The following is a 20,837-nucleotide window of genomic DNA, read 5'->3' on the forward strand; positions in this document are numbered from 1 at the left end:
GTTTACAAGAGGCAGAGGAACCAGAGATCAAATTGCCAACATTTGTTGGATCATGGAGAAAGCAAGGGAGTTCCAGAATAACATCTACTTCTGCTTCATTGACTACCCTAAAGCCTATGACTTCGTTCAGTTCAGTCGCTCAGTCGTGTCTGACTCTTTGCGACCCCATGGACTGCAGCATGCCAGGCTTCCTTGTCCATCACCAATGCCCAGAGCTTGCTCAAACTCATATCTATTGAGTTGGTGATGCCATCTAATCATCTCATTTTTGTGTGTGTGTGGATTTGACTGTGTGGATCACAACAAACTGTGGAAAATTCTTCAAGAGATGGGAATACCAGACCACCTTACTTGTCTCCTGAGAAACCTGTATGCAGGTCAAGAAGCAACAGTTAGAACCGGAAATGGAACAACAGACTGATTCCAAATTGGGAAAGGAATACGTCAAGGCTGTATATTGTCACCCTGCTTATTTAACTTATATGCAGAGTGCATCATGAGAAATGCTGGGCTGGCTGAATCACAAGCTGGAATCAAGACTGATGGGAGAAATATCGATAACCTCAGATAGGCAGATGACACCACCCTAATGGCAGAAAGTGAAGAGGAACTAAAGAGCCTCTTGATGAGGAGAGTGAAAAAGCTAGCTTGAAACTCAACACTCAAAAAACTAAGATCATGGCATCCGATCCCATCACTTCTTGGCAAATAGAAGGGGAAAAAGTGGAAGCAGTGACAAATTTTATTTTCTTGGGCTCCAAAATCACTGTGAATGGTGACTGCAGCCATGAAATTAAAAGACGCTTGCTTCTTGGAAAGGAAGTTATGAAAACCTATACAGTGTATTAAAAAGCAGAGACATTATTTTGCTGACAAAGGTCTGTATAGTCAACGCTATAGTTTTTCCAGTAGTCATTCATGGATGTGAGAGTTGGTCCATAAAGAAGGCTGAGCATTGAAGAATTGATGCTTTTGAACTGTGGTGTTGGAGAAGACTCTTGAGAGTCTCTTGGACAGCAAGGAGATCCAACCAGTCTATCCTAAAGGAAATCAAACTGAATATTCATTGGAAGGACTGATGCTGAAGATGAAACTCCAATGCTTTGGCCATCTGATTCGAAGAGCTGACTCACTGGAAAAGACTGTGATGCTGGCAAAGACTGAGAGCAGGAGGAGCAGAGGGCAGCAGAGGGTGAGATGGTGAGGCAGCATCACTGACTCAATGGACATGGAATTGAGCAAACTCTGGGAGTTGGTGGAGGACAGAGGAGCCTGGCATGGATCACAGAGTCAGACACAACTTAGCCACTGAACAACAAAAACAACAAAAATATAGATGCCTTGCAGGTGGGCAGGGCAGTTGTGTTAGTGCAGAGACCAGACTTTGTAATCAGATGACTTGGCTTCAAAACCTGGTTCCACTAGTTACCACCAGTATGACTTGGACAAGTTAGACAACTTTTCTTTCGTTTTCCTTTTTTTTGGCTGCACCATGCAGCTTGTGGGATCTTAGTCCCTCTACCGGGATAGAACCTGTGCCCTCAGCAGTAAAAGCTTGGAGTCCCCACCACTGGCCTACTGGGGAATTCCCTAGAGAACTTTTCTGAACCTTGGTTTCCTCTTAGTAATGTGACTAACCTGCCTAATGGGATTGTCATAAAAATAAAAGGAGGTAATTTGTATATGAGGTGTTTTTCTAAAAAATTATCAAAATGCTCAGTAAATGGGAGAACTGTTTAATAATTATTAATAAAGTCCTGAAATTAAGGCATCTTCGGACCTAACTAAAGTCCTCAGTACAACACCCAGATTATAGTACTAAATAGCTGCTGAAAGAACGAATGAATAAAACATGCACTGCACAGTGACCCAAATGAAAATTCAGAGGGATGAGTTTCCGCTCACCGCATGAACACAGAGATGGGGGATCACATCTTCTGTGATGTGTCGGATCACAACCGACACAGAAGGTGTGACGGTAAATTTAGGGTAGTGTGAGGAGGTGCCAGGTGCTGGAAATGGAAAGTGTCCTGGTTGGTTAGGTAACCCGGCTCTCAGTGAACTGAATGAATTACAGCAGGTGTAACTACATTCCATGGCCTTGCTGACTCCTAGCACTTTCTTAGCAAGTGCTCAATCCAATCAACCTGAATACTTCTTTCACTGGAACAGATCACCAGTTTTACCATGAAAATCAGAAGAAGCCTAGGGTTCACTTCTTAGTAATTCAGTTTACCACTGTTAAAACTCTGGGGCTTCCCAGGTGGCGCTAGTGGTTAAGAACGTGCCTGCCAATTCAGGTAAACAAAGAAGCTCGGGTTTGACCCTGGAAGGAGATCAGGATCCGGATCCCTGGAAGGGATCAGGAAGATCCCCTGGAGGAGAGTGTGGCAACCCACTCCAGCATTCTTGCCTGGGGAATTCCAGGGACAGAGGAGCCGGGAGGGCCACCGTCCACAGGGTCTCAAAGAGTTGGACACAACCAAAGTGACTTAGCATGCGTGACTGTTACAACTCTGGCCAGAATACGAGTTTTCAACATACCCAACCCCTGACTCAAAATGTTCTCTTGGCTGTCCCCACTTTAATCCTAGAGAGTGATGGATGAGGTTATGATGGCTAAGAAAACTCATCTCGTCAGAAATTAGTCATGCCCAATATGTTCAAGGGCTAACTCGTTCTTACTTCCTCCTTTCTTGGAAAAGAAGGATTGAAGACCTTCTCTTGTCTTTTCTCCATCTGGTCTTGCCTTCCTGCTGTGGAAACTCTAGGCTCTGAAGCTCTGTGGGGGCAGCTGAGTCATAGCTACATCTTCCTCGCAGACCACCATGTGCATCCACACATTTGCCCCAAAGAACTGCAGCGGCCTGTGGTTGAAGATTCAGATGCCTCTCAATCTTCCTGGGAAACGGTGCCCTTTGCAGGGTCAGAGTGGTGTCATGAAAGCAAGGATAAAGGATCAAGGGCCATATCTTTGTCCCTTACTCAGAGAATCCTTCCCCCAAGCCTGAACCGAGGGTTGTTTTTTTTTTAACCACCTCAGAAAGTCTGGAGGAGGAACCAGGGTTTAGTCTGAGTTCATTTGCATGAGTGCCTTCAGGCTGAGGGCTGGGACAGGAGCTGGAGATAATGAAATGCTCCCAAGCCACTGGGATTCCCAGAGGACTGAACAGCCTTTCGTTGGTTGGCTGCATGGTCTCAGCAGGAACTGCCACAGAGCCCGGAGAATACCACAGCCCATGAGCGGACTCTCCAATCTTCAGTTGCCATTGTTTTTATGTTCTTTCATGCAGGGGTTGTGAAGTCTCCTTCCAAGTGACACTCGCCCCCCAGCCAGGCTGCTCTGCCAAGAGATGCTCGGAAGGACATGGATAATTCAGGGCATGACCATACCACCCCTTCCTTTCCCCCAGGGCACTGAGGCTTTGGTACCAGTCTGCAGCTGAGTAAATATCTCAGTGCTACTCTGCAAGGAGGGGAAGGGAGAGAGGGGGGAGTGGGGGGAGGAGGCAAGACATCTGATAGCTTCACCCCTCATGTAGCACTGGGTACCATGAGACACAGGAAAACAGCTAACATCCATGGGGGATGTTCTTGTCCAGCAAAACCCCAGAAGAAGGGCAGGCCATGTTCTTCAATTTTATCTTCCTTGATAGCACAGCTGTTTTATATTGTAAATGGAGGAAAATGATAGTTTACTGAAAGGGAAACGATTTGACAAAAGGAATGAGAAGCAATGGTGTCCAGTGACACCTGTGGGGCATTATTAATACTATTCTTTGCCAACGCATTCGTCTCCAGACTATGTGATGTGTGTTCAAACAGCGGCAGAGAGCCAGACTCTTTCGTTTTCATGTTTGATTATGACAAAGCCCAATACCAAGTGACTATTACTTCTTGATCAGTATATACATTCTAGGCAAAGTATTAAATCATGTAGTAACAATTTCACCACGAATTTTAGAATGAACAAAAGAAATTCCCCAGGGGGACGTCCCAGGGGGTCCAGTGGTTAAGAATTCACCTGCCGACTGCAGGGGACAGGGCTTTGATCCCTGATCCAGGAAGATCTCAGGGGGAACTAAGCCCGTGGCCACAGCTCCGGAGTCTGTGGGTCCTAGAGCCCGGCTCTGCAACAGGAGAAGCCACCACACGGTAAGCAGAGAGTAGCCCCCAGCCCACCGCTACTGGAAAACCCTGAGCGCAGCAGTGAAGGCGCAGCGCGGCCACAGATACATACATACATCCCCCAGAAACTGCTCATATTATTACAAAGATTTAAAGAGACGTGAGCATTTTTAATCAGGGTCTGAAAATTCTTCCCCAGGGATTGTGTACAGCACATCCCAGCAGTCTGATCAGGTGAGGGGCTGCGGGACTGAACCAGAGGGCTGGACTGGTACAGAAGAACCCTCCAGACTGGGTCAGACCTTCAGGGTGCCACCCTCTCTTCTGGACGTCATGATGCGGCTGCTGAGAGGTGGAGGACCAGGGCAAGTCCTGGTGCTGGCGGGGGGTGGGGGGGGGGGACACTGCCTTAGCTCTGATGACGACGTGAAACCCAACAGGCCGCCCATGCCCAGGCTGGGGAGCCAGGTGGCACTGTGGAAGGAGGCACCAGCCGGGAGAAAAAAAGTCTCTCTCCAGGAGCAACAGGGCTAGGTCCTCGGGCACGGGCATAGTCTCCAGATGGTTTACTGAGGACACGGAGGCAGCTCTCCCAAAGGTCCCAGTTAGCCCTTCAAGGAAGCTATTTCAAGCCTAGCATTGCACTACTGTTCACAAAAGGGAGTGCCTTTGGAGGCAGAGATTTCAGAGCCGAGGTGTAATTTTCATCCAGGAAGAAGCAGGGACTGCCGCAAACTCCTGTGAGCCACTCCGGTCCTTAATACAACAGAAATGGTCACACAGGCATGAGAGCTGGAGGATGAAGTAAAGTTGAGAGGAAAATCCTGCCCTCTCGATGGGGGCGTATCTGGAATACCTCACTCAATTTTTGAAAAACAGGCAGCATTTTAAATTTCCTTGGTGTGTGTGAACTGGTCGTTCAGTCGTGTCTGACTCTTTGCGACCCCGTGGACTGTAGCCCACCAGGCTCCTCCTGTCCATGGGATTCTCCAGGCAAGAATACTGGAGTGGGTTGCCATTCCCTTCTCTGGAGGATCTTCCCCACCCAACCTGGGTCTTCTGCACTGCAGGCAGATTCTTTACCGTCTGAGCCAGCTAGGGTTTTAATGACTGAATAAGGATTTTCATGCTTTTTCTTTTAAGTCTGTTTTCCCACAAAGATACCTCCTGATATACAAAAAATAACTTGATTTGAGTTCTGCAAAGAACTAATTCCGTGATTCTGGCCACAGGTTTTCTGGACCCCCATTTCCTTAGCTGTAAAATAAGAACATTGTGGTATGTAAGGGCTGAATAAAATTTTTAAACAGATATACTTTTTAAGGGGCTTCCCTGGTGACTCAGTGGTAAAGAATCCACCTGCCAATGCGGGAGACGTAGGTTGGATCCTTGGGTTGGGAAGATCCCCTGGAGGAGCAAATGGCAACCTGCTCCAGTATTCTGGCCTGGGAAATCCCATGGACAGAGGAGCCTGGCGGGCTGCAGCCCATGGGGTCGCAAAAGAGTCAGACATGATTTTGTGACTAAACAATACAATGTACTTTAAAAAAAAAAAAGGAAACCTTGGGAGTTCCCTGGCCGTCTGGTAGTTCGGACTCTGCCCTCGCACTGCCAAGGGTGTGAGTTCAATCCGTGGTCCGGGAACTAAGATCGCACTGGCCACAAGGTGCAGCCCCCGCCCCCCGCCAAGAAAAGGAACTCCTATAAGGAACCTTACCGTATAACGGAGAAAAACAAGCCTTTTCTTACCTAACTTTGTCAACAGCCTTCACTAGAGGTGTGGGGGTGAGGAGGCTGGGGGAGAAGGCCTGAGGAACTGCTGTAAAACTGTGGGCTCTACCCACGCACCCCAACTCCTGAGCCCGCGAGCAGCAACTGGAGGAAAGTCTTCACACTTCGAGGAGGGGGGCCCACATGCCTCAGTGAACGCCCTGCGCACCGCAACTAAGACCTGCTGCGACCAAGTAAATGGACATCTACTAAAGTAAAACAAAACGCCGGGCTCTGTGCGGGACGGCCACGCAAGCCGCTGGCCCTGAGCCCTCAGTGGGTCTCATAGAGCGTGTGGCTAAGAGTGCGGCTCCTGGATCAGCCGGCCAGGATCTCAGTCCTGGTGCTGAGGCACAGGAGCCGTGGAGCAATGAGCATGCCCACTAGAAGTGGCAGTAAGTCATCCTCATACGAATAGGAATAAAGATGATGCCAGTACTGATCATGAAGAGCTCCTGAGAGGATCCGGAGAGGCCACTGAAGAAACAGGGGGGTAGTAAGCGTCACGTTCGAGGACACGGCACGGGGCAAGCTCAGGAGAGCGCCTGGTCCTGTGTCTGAGGCACAGGTGGGATGGCACCTGCGGAACAAAAGGCTCAGTTCATGGACGCGCTCCAGCTCCAGCCAGTGGGTGGCCAGAAGGATCTTATGCCTTATCTCATAATTATTTTATCTCGCCGCCTTTGTTCTTACTGACGAGAGAATAACAGACTTCCTGCCCCAAGGCAGGTGCACACCACCTTCCTGGATAGTCAGTGCTCTGCCAATCCTCGTTTCTTACAATTAAAAGTACAGATGAGTCATATTTATAGAGAGACTGTATAATTATGCAAACCATTTTCATATGCACTACCACTTTTGATCTCCATAAGAAACTTGTGGGGCAGAGAGAGGAAAGTGGGAATAAAAGTGTTCCCATTTTTATAGATGAGGAAAGTGAGCCTCATTCAGGGATAAAATCACCAAGGAAGTGGTAGAGACAGGATGAGATCAAGCCTTCCCACTCCAGGGCACAGCCTCTTCTTACTATGGAGGCCAGTTTCCTGTGATGTCCTTTTCTTTCTGGCCATATGGTCCCTGGGACCCTGGGCTCTCAGCCTGCTTTTATTTCTCCTAGAGAATTCAGTAGTGAGAATGCAGTAAATGTTAGCTGCAAATGCTATTACTGTCATTTCTGTTACATTTAAATCTACCACTGGGTATTCTACCTCTTTCTAGCATCCTTCTCCTAGGCTGACCCAGGGTCAGATGTAGTCTATCTGGCTCCCAGCTTCCTGGTTGCCCCCCCCAGTCAAACTGAGAGGGCCCTTCTATTTTAGGTGATCTGCTGCTAATCTCTAAAAGAAAATAGGGAAGGGGAAACAAAAACAGTAAACATGCTGAGTCATTAGAAGCCTGCGTCTACAATGTTAACAGGCCCAGACATAGGTTAGCAAGAGAAAAGTATATTGAATGTACATAAAAAATACTTCCAACTACCTTTTTTCCCTTTCCAATTTAAAGTGAGGCTGACAACCTGAAACATCGTAAGTCAACTATACTTCAATAAAATATATATAGTTAAAAAAATAAATAAAATGAGGCTTAAAAAAAAATTGGCACGGGGTTTTATAAGCTATCAGCAAAACTGTCTGATGAGGACTTGTCTGAGAAAGCAAGCCACAGAAAACAAAAACCAATAAAAGTTATTATTTTTCTGGGCTTTCTACTGTCCAAAGTAGCCATAGAATAAATAAAAAGTGGAACAGATTATGCATTTGTTTTGCTTAAAATGCATTTTCCTTCTTTTCTAAATAAATATAATATGAAGCGGTGGCTAACAAGAGTTACTCACTGAGGGTGAGCTGAACCAAGACAAACTAAAAATAAAAAACAATCTACGTTCCCTGGTTCTCAATGATGGCGCGAGTTGGGGAAGGCTGTTGCCAGCCTGTAGGCGTATTTATAAAGACCACAGCCTGTTCTCTTGTCAGAATCCACTAACTTCCACCAAGGATGATGCATTTCTGGCTACCCATGAACTAAAAAAACAGACTTCACAAACAAAAACAGCAGGAAGCAGAGAGACGGCTGGATGTAGACAAACATATACATTTCTTGAGACGAATCCACCTTTGTCTTTCCTGCTGTTTTCTGTCTTCTGTGGGCATATATAATGAACCATATCTATAATTATATGTATATGTGTGGGTCAGAGGTGTCCAGAGACAGAGCGTGTCTGACTTTTTGGGAGTGGATGGGAAAGGAAACTGATGTTAGCAGTTTCTGTTCCTTAAAGGCATCCTCTTTGTCAAAGTATGGTTTCCCTGGGAGAAGAGTCTTTGCCTGTGACATGAGTGAATCACTCATCTTACTTTAATAAAAATGTGAACCAAACGCTATCAACTCTCCATCCTGAGAAATGACACGATGGGTCAGGCTATCTCAACTCGGATCCTCATCTTTCAGTGCAGCTGGCGGGCAGACAAAAGGAAAGGGAAAAGATAAAAAAAAAAAATACCCCAGTGGCATCAAAGGATGCATCCACCCAGTTTCTTTCAGTCATAAATATGCTAGAAGACAAAGTCTGGTTTCACAGAATTTGGATAAGGTACTTGGTGTGCCCACTGACTTTTTAAAAAATATTTGGCTGCTTCAAGTCTTAGTTTCAGAGCACAGACTCTCTAGTGGCGGTGCTTGGGCTTAGTTGCTCCGAGGCATGTAGGATCTTGGTGACCTGACCAGGGATCTCACGCGTGTCCCCTGCATCGCAAGGCAGATTATTCATCCCCGAGGAAGTCCCAACTGGGCACCAGCCCTTTGTACCTCAGTTTCTTCCTCTGTCATGCCTCACATATAAATGATCGGGGTTGATCAGACTAAGTTTAAATGTGTTTTAAAGTATGTAAGCATTACACCTTTTGAATTTTGTCACATTCATGTATAACCCATTTTAGAAAAATCAAACAAAAATATGAACAGTGGGCAGACACCAACGGCTCTTAAAAAAGTGAGACCACAGAAAAAGGAAAAAGAAAAAAGAAGAAAAAAAAGTAAGACCATTCACAACTATATAAAAAAGTGCAAATTATTTGTCTCAATAATCCTCAGGGTTCTATTTGGAGCTAGCATTCTAGGATTCGTTAACTGTAATTCTCTGTGGTTAAGGCAGTAACCTAAAAAACAGGGAGGACATAGTTTGAATCTAGGTAGCACAGAACTTGCTAGAAGAGTGGGGATGTTATAAACCCACACTAGTGCAGCACACGCAGTCACTGAGGGCATGAGCTTTGGAATTAAGGCAGATCTGAGTTCAAAATACCCGTTATTTCCATGCTATGTGGCATCGGCAAAACTCTTTGAGCACTAGCTTTCCCATCTGTAAAATAGGGTAAGAGTTCATCCTTCTCGGACGCCATCCAGCGGGGGCCCAGACTGCATCTCTTACCCAGCCCTTGCTCAGACCATCCAGCCCCGCGGCTTTGCCGCTTCTTGACTGTGTCGTGCGTGTCCCTGTCTCGGGCTTTCGTGCCTGCTGTCTTCATGCTCAGACCATCCAGCCCCGCGGCTTTGCTGCTTCTTGACTGTGTCGTGCGTGTCCCTGTCTCGGGCTTTCGTGCCTGCTGTCTTCATGCTCAGACCATCCAGCCCCGCGGCTTTGCCGCTTCTTGACTGTGTCGCGCGTGTCCCTGTCTCGGGCTTTCGTGCCTGCTGTCTTCATGCTCAGACCATCCAGCCCCGCGGCTTTGCCGCTTCTTGACTGTGTCGCGCGTGTCCCTGTCTCGGGCTTTCGTGCCTGCTGTCTTCACTTGCCCCTGTATTGCGCTGACTTCAGGTCTCTCCTCAAATGCAATCCTAGCAGTGAAGCCTTTGGGGCAGTAGTATTTAAAACTGCCACTCCCCTATCCCCCACCTCGTTCTCTTGCTTTATTTTGCTCCATAGTACTTATCACTGTATGATGTACTACATATTTTTTAACTGTATTACCTACTAGGATACAGTAGCATTCTATTTATCTCCCTACTAGAATGTAAGCTCCAGGAAGGCAAAGATTTTGATTCTTTGGTTCCCAATAAGTAATTGTTAGATGAACAAGACTTCTGTGATGATTAAGTGAGATGATGCTTGGGAAGCTCTTGGCATTCACTGAGACAGAATATGACTGGAACACAGGGTCTGTGTGGTTTGAACTGTATTTTTTAATTTTTTGAGTTAAAACATTAGAAAATCAAGACAATCCCCATAATACAATCTAGGTTTCAGATAGCCCTGTAAAAACTCCTATAAAAATAATTTTATTTTATTTCTGGCTGTGCCGGGTCTTTGTTGCCGTTATTTCTCTAACTGCAGAGAGCGGGGGCTTCTCTCTAGACGCAGTGTGCGAGTTCCTCGTTGCGCCGGCTTCTCTTGTTGCGGAGCATGGGCTCTCGGGTGCACAGGCTTCAGTAGTCTCAGCTCCTGGGCTTAATTGCTCCTCGACATGTGGGATCAATCTTCCAGGATCACGGATAGAACCTGTGTCTCCTGCATTGGCAGGTGGATTCTTTACCACTGAGCCACCAGGGAAGCCCTAAAAAAATTATTTTTAGAAAGGCCATTCCTTCACGGCCACGACCAGCTGAGCTGGGCAGAGGACGCCCTTGTCAGGTACCCACAACGCATTGCACTGAGTAACACCCGTGCTCCATATATTACCTGTTTGGCTGCTGCAGGCATGCGAATTTTCAACCCCAGATGTAGAATTTCTTTCTGGAAGCATTTACGATAAAGATTTGAGCCATCTGACTAAACAAGTTGAAGAAGAAAAGAAATAAACTAGATAACCTCATAATTATTCAGGGAGAGAGCAAAAAAAAAAAATTGTATACAGTATGATCCCATCTTTGCTTTAAAAGGAAAAAAAAAAGCTATAAACTTGCACAGAAAAAAGAACGGGCTTCATCAAAGTGTTAATAATGGTGGTTAACTCTGGGTTTGGGGATTATGGGTGATTTGCATTTTCTTACAATCAGAATAAAATGTACTTCACAAAAGCCACACAGACTAATGGTATGAAAATTATATCTCAGTAAAGCTGTCAAAGCAAGCAAGCAGACCAGCCAGCCACCCTGAGAAAATGCCAATCCTGCATCTTCCTTCAGAAAGGCACTTCTGTGTTCCTCATTCTCCGTGGCTCTGTCCACCCTCTCTAAGTCACTTGCTTTTGTCCATAATGCAAAGAGTTTGCAAAGCTGATAATCATCTTTTAAAATCCTTTACATGCTTCTGGATCTTGTTATAATGCTGCTTGGCTCTGCCTCATTCATGCTCACAGTTTGGGCCCATGGGGCACAGTAAGCAGGGGTCGGGGTGGCGGGGAGACACCTATCAAAGTCAGGGCTAAAACAGATCAGTTACAATACTAATCAGACTTCATTGCCTTTTAGTCACAATTATTGATGGTTTTCCTTCCTTTCTACAGCCCACGATGATTCTGTTTCCTCCTGGGAACAGTGTGGCTGAGCAGACGGGAAGGGAGGCTCAGGAGACTTGGAACCCTGCCTTGGCTCTGCCGGGCTACCTCACTGGAGCAAGCTCCTTACTCTTTAGGCTTCAGTTTCTTCATCTGTAAAATGGAGGTAACGATCGGTTACCTACTTGAGAGCAAGAGGCGAGATCTATGTCCTTGTGATCGCCAAGGCTCTTTTAAGTTAAACAGCCACAAAATGGACTAAATTCTGATCCTGAGAACAAAAATGGATTTTCCAGGGGTCTGTACCCTATACAATAATAGCTAATGCATTTTAAGGTTTTTTTTTGATGTGGACCATTTTTAAAGTCTTTATTGAATTTGTTACAATATTTTTTATGTTTTTATGCTCCTTTTTTATGTTTTGGTTTTTTGGCCATGAGGCATGTGGGAATCTCAACTCCCTGACCAGTGAGGGATCAGAACCCGCACACTCTACATTGGATAGTGGAATCTTAACCCCTGGGCCACCAAGGAAGTCCCACCAAATGTATTTACAACTTAACTAATAGGAGCTCTCAAATATCTAGATGCCAATAAGCCTCTAAGTAGGCAAAACAGATGTCACAAAGTTCACACACTAAAGCGTATGTGGTTAACGTACAGGTTTTCGAGAAATGCCCTGATTATTTTCACAGTTTTTAATAAGCTTGGCCATCTAGTTTCTAAGCCCAGTACAGACTAGACAAAGTAACCCGGGAGAGGGGAAGGAAGTATAAAAGGCAAGGGCTAGGACAGCAATGAGAAATTAGGCATTAACCACCTGACAGAAACTTGATCGAGAAAGAGGAGAAATAATTAAAAGACAATTGATGCTTTTAAGGTACACTTCCATGAGCTTTGATGGCAGCAGTGTTTTCCAGCATAATGCAATTCAGAAGTATATACTTAGACACAAGATAAGTTCTGTTTATGAAATGCAGGGGGATAAAAAGGAATGCAGAGAGTGGTATTATATATTTATTTAAATGTATTTTGAAAAAAATTCCCATGTAAGTTATATTAAAAACAGTAAAAAAATTTTGGTACTCTAACTGTAAAACAGAAGGTTGTAAAATGACAAAACTCTCCTGAGTTTTTCTATGTTTACTGTTTCTAAGCCACTTATTTATCACTTTTTATCCACTGCCTCCTGATGTTGGTTATCTGTTTTTAAACTACCTTCCTGGGTTCTATACACACATTACCTCATTTAATCCCTCATTACTGTCATATTAGGTAAATATTGCTGTTCTCATTTTAGTTGCAGACACGGGAGGTTAAGTCATTTGCCATTCCAGCTTTGAACCATGGGTCTGCCTGAATCTAAAGCCTGTGGTTTTTACTATTTCATGATTTATTAATAATATATGTGTCTGGCTGCCCCATTACTACCAAAAGATTGAATCTTGAGAGTGAGGACTCCGTCTCACTTGCTTTTATATGCCACAGAGACTGGTACGTAGTAGGCACTCAGAACATGTCCCATGGACTTCGATTCTACACCTCCTTATATAGATTCCAAACCCTTAAATGAAATATAGTATATCCCAATGTCTCTCCAAGTATGGTTCATGGAGCATCTGTATTCCAGACCTACAGAATCAGACTCCTCAGGGTTAGGATGTGTGAATGTGCCTTTAAATAAATAGCTCAGGTGACTTTTAACGTGTATCCAGGTTTGATGGGCGGACTTCCCTGATGGTACAGTGGGTAAGGATCTGCCTGCTGATGCAGGAGACATGGGTTTGACCCCTCGCCTGGGAAGATCCCACATGCTGCTGAGCAATAAAAGCTGGAGCACCACATGTACTGAGCCCCTGTGCTCAGCCACTGAAGCCTGAGTGCCCAGAGCTGGTGCTCCGCAACTAGGGGAGCCGCCACGAGAGGAGCCCCCGAACCCCAGAGAGGAGCAGCCCCCGCTCGCGGCAGCTAGAGGAAGCCTGCCTGCAGCAGTGAAGACCCAGTGCGACCACAAATAAATAAACTAAGAACAACCTCTTTTAAAATAATGTTAAAAAAAAGTTTGCTGGGACTTCCCTGGTGGTCCAATGGTTAGGACTCTGCTTTCTAACCAGGGGGCGTGGGTTCCATCCCTGGTCAGGGAACTAAGATTCTGCATGTTGGATATGGAGCCACCAAAAAATTAAAAAAAACAAAAAGTCTGAGAACTATTGACCTAGCGTTTGAAAGCACTTTCTTTGGAGTGAGTCAATCCTGGCTTCAGATCTCAGCTCCATTACTTAATAGCTGAGTGATGTGGGCAAATTAGTTACTTACATTCTTTGAGCTTTAATTCCATCATCTTTCAAATGGAAACAACAGAAACATCCACCTCACAGGATCCTTGAAGGGGCAAAGTTCATCCACTTGGCAGGAATCATGGAACATCTAAAATGTGCCCGATACTGCTTTTTAGGTGCTTAGGATATATTAGGGAACAAACAGACAAGTTCTTTGCCCTCCTGGAGCTTATGTTGGGAGAAGACAGATAAACAAAATAATTAACTATATAGTAAGTAAGTTGAGTGGAAAAAATAGAATAGAGCAAGTTGGAGAAGGCGTGTGAGGCAGCAGTTGTAGCATCATTTTATAGAAAGGAGTCTAGTTAAGTTTCATGAAGATGGTACCAAGCAAAGACTTGAAGTTAAAAAGAAACTTTGGCAGCCACCTGAGGGAAAAGCATTCCCGCCACTGCAAAGGCCGCGTGGAGGGAATGTGCCTGTTGGGTGAGAGGGACAGCAGAGAAGCCAGTGCAGCTACAGCCAGAACAAAGCAGAAAGGACTAAGGAATGGGGCTGGAGAAATAACGGTGGTCAGTTCATGTGTGGCTTTTTAGGCCTACACGTAAGGATTAAATAAGATAGTCATGTTAGGTGCATAGAACAGTAAGTGGTACGTAGCAAACATTTACCTACATCTGTATTGACATGAATAACTTTGGGTCCCTAAGTAGAGCTAGTCTGGAAGGTCAGGCTTCAGGGACAACGGCACCTTTTATGTGCTTTGGTGCGGTTTCAGAGCCCTTCAATGTTTCCCAGGGTACAGAACTCAAACAGATCAAAGGCCTGGGTGATCCCCAGCAGCCAGTAGAGATGGTTAATTCTCTGCAGGTGCTCAGAAAACTGAACTAACAGAAACACACAAAGTCAACACAGCATCAATAAAAGACAGGGAGAGAGTGGGGTGTGGATGGGGTGGGCTTGGCTAAAGGCTGAAACCAAGAGAAGAGTCGTTAGTAACGTAACAGAAGAAGCAGTGGAGCGTGGAAGCGTCACCTACGGCAGATGAAACACACTCTAATGTCAACGAGACCGCAAAGTCCAGAGAATAATGACTACAGACTGCCGGGGAGTGAGCCAGGAAGCCCAGCAACATGAACGCACTTGCATGGGGGGAAAAACAAATTAAGAGATTCAGGCAAAACTATCCCATTTCCTGGTGGAGGAGGCTCTTTAATCTTTAATATCTCTCTCCTGACACGAGGCACGGATCTTGCCCCAACAAGACAAAGGATGGTGTCTGTGCAGTTAGCACTCCTCATTCCAGCAAAGGACTTCTGAGATGACTACCATGTGGCTGCCAGGCTAAAAGGATGCATTGTCTCAGTCCTACGGTTTCACTGCCGGGCATGGCTGTGTGCTCGGTCGCTAAGTCGTCTGACTCTTTGTGACCCCACGGACTGTACCCCGCCAGGCTCCTCTGTCCATGGGATTCTCCAGGCAAGAATGCTGGAGTGGGTTGCCATTTCCTCCTCTAGGGACCTTCCCGACCCCAGGGAACAAACCTGCATCTCCCGCACTGGCAGGCGGGTTCTTTACCACTGAGCCACCTGGAAAGCCCTTCACAGCTGGGCAGGTGGGAGCTGAGACACGCCCGCCCACCTCCAGGGCTCTCCCAGGGGAAAGAGCTGCAGCTCTGGAGAGGAATGTGGGCTCTTTGGGACCTGGAGGCAAGCAAGGGTGTAATAAAGACCAGATAAAGATACCCAGGCTGGGCCTTAAGCTACTGTACATCTTGGTGCCCTCGGGAAAGCTAAGCGGGGGGCACTATCCAGTGGAAATGTGGAAGTGGGCATCCTTTGAGGCCTCAGTTAGGCCAGCTTGGCCGGGAAGGGTGCCGTGTTGGTCTCCATGACCCTGACCTAACCTACTCAAAAGGGAGCAGTTTAGTCTGAGTCAGAGGAAGAGGGAGCAACTTACTTTCTGTGATGTTTGACTCAACACATTTGGTTCGGAATTAAGACCATTATGAAAACCAACACGGGACACCCCTGGGCTTTTATTCCATTCCTCAAACTATGTGTCAGTCTGCCTTCACCATCTCCTGAGAGAAACCACATATTTGCTTTGGGAGTTCCTAATTGCTGTATTCCTACCTATTTCTTCAGTTAATAAATATTTAGTGCCCACTGTGTTCCAGGGGTGAGCAAGGCTCTGCAGGAAGAGGAATGGGTAAGACAAAAGTTCCTATTTTTATGGAGCTTACTCTCTAGCGTGGGTGCGTGGGGGAAGAGATAGATAAATGAAATACTTGCAGAAAGTGGGAAGGGCAATGGCATAAGTGGAACAGGGTGGTGTGATGTGGAGTGACTGAACATGAGACATTAGATGGGGCGGTCAAGGCGCAGGTGTCGTCTGAGCTGGAGCCTGGCCGGATGAGAAGGGGCCAGGCGTGCAATCGGGGGGAGCGCCAACAGCACGCGCACAGCCAGGAGTGGGAAGGGGCAGCAAGACTGCTTTGCTTCCCGGGGGCCTGCTCTGCACACAAGTACGACTTCTCTGTCTCTGGCTGTGCTACAATCTGCTAAAGAAATTGCTCTAGGAGGCCTGGGAAAGGAATGCTAGTGAATGAAATGGAATTCCAAGGCTGACCGATTAGTACTGGAGTCAGCACGGACCTTGGGGGAAGGGTTGGGAGCGTCAGTAGGTACTCTGATCCCCGAGCAAAGATAAGGCAAGGGCTGTAGGAACGAATTCCCTCCCACCCTCCCTGCTTTGTGGCCGCTCTTCCCTACTGTGGTTAACTGGCAAAGTGGCTCGTGTGAATGAGCGCAGGATGTCCAGGGAGCAGCACTGTTTCACACATCATCATTTCAAGTCACCAGCCGGACAGGATTTAGCACTCTGTGTCTGGCAGCAACCAGCAGGGAAGCGGAGAGAATTCCATTGGACTGTCCAGAGCATCTGACCCACAAATGAGGAGTGAGGAGAGCATTAAAACCAAACAAAACAACAACCATTCCGGAATGGTAGAGTGAGCCAATTCGACATCGAACAGAGACACACAAATCCGGGCGCCTCTGAGGCAAAAGGTCAATTTCTTGTGCTGGTCCCTGATCGTCAGAATCCAAGATCTTGAGCTGAGCTAGGTCCCTCATTTCCAAGCAGAGTTGGGCCAGATGGGCTGCTCAAGGTCAATACTCTTTGGTCTGACTCCAGAGGAGCCTCATGGCTGCAGTGGATGCTAGCGAGGTCGGTGGGAGAGGAAGAGGATGCAGGCAGAAGACAGGACGTGTCCTCTAAAGATACAAGTTCTGATTGCTTGGTTTTTCAGTTGAAGAAACTGATATTTGCATCCAGATCTTTATCTTTGGCAAGCCCACCACAGGTCCCGGGATTGGGATGAAGGGACAGAATAAAGGAAAGGAGGAAATCCCCATCTAATGAGATGTAGGTGGGACTGAACTGTCCCGCCTTGCGGATTTCTGAACTTTCTAGTTCTCTCCATCAAGTCCAAGCCCACCTCCCACGCCTCATCCTTCTCTCCTCTAAGTCCTTCCACACAGCTGTTAGGTAAGATTTAGTAGACAGAATGTGTTTGCAAAATCTGTTTTGTTCATTGGAACATGTTTATCTAGAAGGAAAGGGAGGAAAAAAAACCACGAAAAAACAACCCTGTTCCTTCTCGGTATTTACTTTTTGGTGACTGTCTTCTGGGATTGGGAACTGGATAAACAGATGGCCTTCATGGAAGGAATCAGGCGAAACGCCAGGGTGTGTGTATATATCTTGGTCTCAGTGTATACATGGCAAATGGTCCCCGTCCACACAGCTGTGCTGGTTTTGGAGGGCCACGAGGGGACAGTACCCTCTGGACGTGAGGACTCCCACTGCTCCAAGGTGTGGTGCTCCAAGGACCCCCTCCAAGGAGCACCTCCCTGGCAGAATCTCGGGCCATGGGGTGCCCGACGGTTTATAGAATTATAACCCCAGATACGTGACCGTGATTTCATTTGCTGGCCTCTGGCTGTGGTGACTAAGGGTTGTGCCAGATTCAAAACTGTTGCTTATGAGTTGTGCTGGGTTTGTCTGGCGTATGTGGGCGCTCGCAACGTGCTGAGTGTTCGCATGGCCCGTAGAGCGTGGAGCACCTCGGGATACACTGGATGCCTCTGTGCTGAGGGCGTTCCCACGAGGGTCGTGGTTGTGTTGTGCGTGTGTGCACAGAAGTCATGGAAGGCCTGAAATACGATTATTTTCCAGGCCATGGAGAAAGCATAACTGCCAGAGGGAATAGGGAACAGCGATCCCTTCTGTGTCCCCCAAGCTGACAGTGACTTGTCGGGGGAGTGGAGAAGCAGTGTCCCTCCTAATTTTTTGACCTCCGATATAAAGGGCTCCCCTGGTGGCTCAGATGATGAAGACTCTGCCTGCAGTGCAGGGGACCCAGGTTCGAGCCCTGGATTGGGAAGATTCCCTGGAGAAGGGAATGGCAACCCACTCCAGTATTCTTGCCTCAAGAATTCCATGAACAGAGGAGCCTGGCAGGCTACAGCCCATGATGTCTCAGAGAGTTGGACATGACTGAGAGACTAATACACACACACACACACACACACACACACATGTCTACTGCAGGGGGTGGTGATGCAGGAAGTAACTCTTTCATAATAAGAATGTTTCAATTCCAAGGTTTGAAGACGTCTCATTATATTTCTAATAGTCAAATTAAAGAAAAAAAATCTTGATTTGCTTCACAGAAAAGGGTTTGGGTGGATGTTTTTTCTCACCCCTGGCAAAAATGCCTTTAAACGACCACAAAAAGAAAAGATGACCGCACTGCCCAGGCAGAGAATTGGGGCCAAACAGCGTCAACTCAAAACCTCCAGAAACCCCCAACAACAGCAGCAAACACTCCCCGGGAGAAAGTGGCTGCATTCGTCAGGTTCAGGTAGCTCAAAGACAAGAACATGAAATGATTAGACTCTAAGAGAGCAAGGTGCTGCAGGGAATGGGACCTCACAGAGACAGAACAAAAGATCCCGTTTCTCACAAAGCCTGTGCAGACCTTTAGACTACAGTGAGCGGTGAGCGTGAGGGATGCCGCCCAGGAAATGAAAGGACTCCCTCGTTCCTCTCCAGTGAGCGGAGCCCAGGAGGAGTGTTCCAGGGCACTCTCACAAACACTCTTCAATAACAGCATCCAGAGCCTTTGATTCAAGGAACATGCTGAAGAATAAACAGCCTATTAATCTGAGTTTTCTGGTGTGCCTGATTATACAAAACAGCAGTGAACTAACCCCTTGGCTCTCGCCCACATCCTGATGGTGCACCATCCACTGCTCCGTTCCACCCCTCCGCTCCCTGTCTCCACCGCTGCATGCAATTTGTCCCTGGAAAAGCTTCAGGTTTGGGGGCCCTGGTGGTTTCAACTAAGGATGCCGAGGCCCAGCCCCGGGTGCAAAGAACTGGAAACAGCGCATCCTTGTTTGGCCATGAGCAGCAAAACCATGTGACTTCGGGCTCAAACGAGAACTGTGTGGTAGTGCGCCTGGGTGAGGAGCCGGAGTCATCAGTCTGCCTCTTTCTGAGCCAAGCTGACAGCCGCAGGCCTGGGAAAGGAAGGCCCAGTTTCAATTGCTTCCCAGTCCTGGTTACCTTGGTGGCGGGAAGGGTGGGCTTTGGGTGCCGCTCTGTGGAAATATTCCTGGGCGCTTTGCCTAAATAACAATGACCAAGCAAGGTCCCTGAGTTTTCAAGGAGGAAAGGAGAAGAAAGGTAAGTGACCGTTTCACTCTCAGACCCTTTCTCTATGAGTTGTTCTTTAAAAACAACGAGGTGTAGCTTTGGTGATAACAACCATTTGATGAAGCATCAGGTCCTCCTTCCCGCCCCCAGGGAAATCATAGATAAAGAAGCCGATAGTCTGAACGGTTAAGTAATAAACCAGGTTCGGTTGTTGAAACAGTATGATTGAGGCTAAGATCATAGGCTCAAATCAGCCCTGGGAGCCAGGTGGCTTCTTTGTGTCCACAGTCACCAATCTCACACAGGTGTGTGCTTAATCGTAAAAGGAACTGACCTGGTGAGCTGGATAAATCAGTATCAGTGCTATTCAACACACACATAGACACACACACACACACACACACACAACCTCAAAGCACACATCCCACTGACCTCAAGTTTATACACACAGGAAAACATGAAACTTTTTCAGAAAGTATTATAGAAAGGGTCCTTTCTAAAAATAATTTCAAAGAGATGCTTTGATTAAAAAGAAATTAATTCTAAAGTCCTCTGACTCTACTTTCAGAGAACCATATGGTATTTGGTCCGCTCAACTGGAGAGGAGAGGACAAGCGTCTTATAAAAGAGATGGGACAGCACAGAAGCTCACATACTTCCCGTGAGGGATGCTGAGATGCCACAGGATGCAGTGATTCGCCTGGGACTTGCAAAAAGGAGAGGCCTTGCAGACAGACAGGGGGAGCTCGGCTGCTGGCTGCATGTGATCTTAGACGCGTCACATAAGATCAGTGAGCTTCACTCCCTCACCTGTGAGATGGGAATCATCCTCATATGGCTAGTATGAGGGTTATATAACATACGGAAAAGGCTTCGTGCAGAGCCTGGGACACAATAAGTGCTCAGTAAACTACAGGCGTACTCATCACTCTCTGTGTGTGTGAGTCGCTCAGTCGTGGCCGACTCTTTTCAGCCCCAGGAACTATAGCTCGCCAGGCTCCTCTGTCCATGGGCAGAGGAGGCAAGAATCCTGAGGTGGGTTGCCATTCCCTTCTCCAGGGGATCTTCCCGACCCAGGGAACAAATGTGGGTCTCCCACATTTTGGGCAGATTCTATACCCCTTGAGCCACCACCAGGCACAGGAATCAAACACGGCTCTGGGGAGGGACCTAAGGGGCAGTGGGCACACGAGCTTCATGAAACAGGAGTTTCTTCATCTCTTGATTGGGCTGGGCTTAGAAGGCCTCCACAGCGTCCCTTAGTACACTGGAAACAAGAGCTTGCATTTCATGGGGTTATTGATGCAAGGGCCATGAGAGATTCAATCGTGGTACTCTGGGGATGTCCTTTTGGACTTGGGAACTGCAGACGGACTTGGCATTTTCCCACCCCAGAGTGTGGCTGAGCAGATACAACCTTCTTCCTCACGGCTTCCACCTGTTGAGACAAACAGATGTCTCTGAACACAAGAGGGGCCATGCAAGCAGAGATCTGGTGTCA

At 47.0% G+C, this 20,837-nt stretch overlaps 1 protein-coding gene and 1 long non-coding RNA gene across 3 annotated transcripts in view; one reads left to right on the forward strand and one right to left on the reverse strand.

Moving 5' to 3' along the window:
* Positions 1–20,837, reverse strand: part of CSTPP1 (centriolar satellite-associated tubulin polyglutamylase complex regulator 1) — a 205,163-nt gene that overhangs the window by 31,635 nt on the left and 152,691 nt on the right. The gene's annotated exons all lie outside the window — the stretch shown is intronic.
* On the forward strand, positions 18,931–20,261 carry LOC110123504 (uncharacterized). Its single transcript, XR_002309533.2, has 2 exons — positions 18,931–19,366; positions 19,905–20,261. It is a non-coding gene; the product is annotated as an uncharacterized lncRNA (long non-coding RNA).

The sequence above is a fragment of the Odocoileus virginianus genome, chromosome 10, assembly GCF_023699985.2.
Source record: "Odocoileus virginianus isolate 20LAN1187 ecotype Illinois chromosome 10, Ovbor_1.2, whole genome shotgun sequence".
Lineage (NCBI taxonomy): Eukaryota > Metazoa > Chordata > Mammalia > Artiodactyla > Cervidae > Odocoileus > Odocoileus virginianus.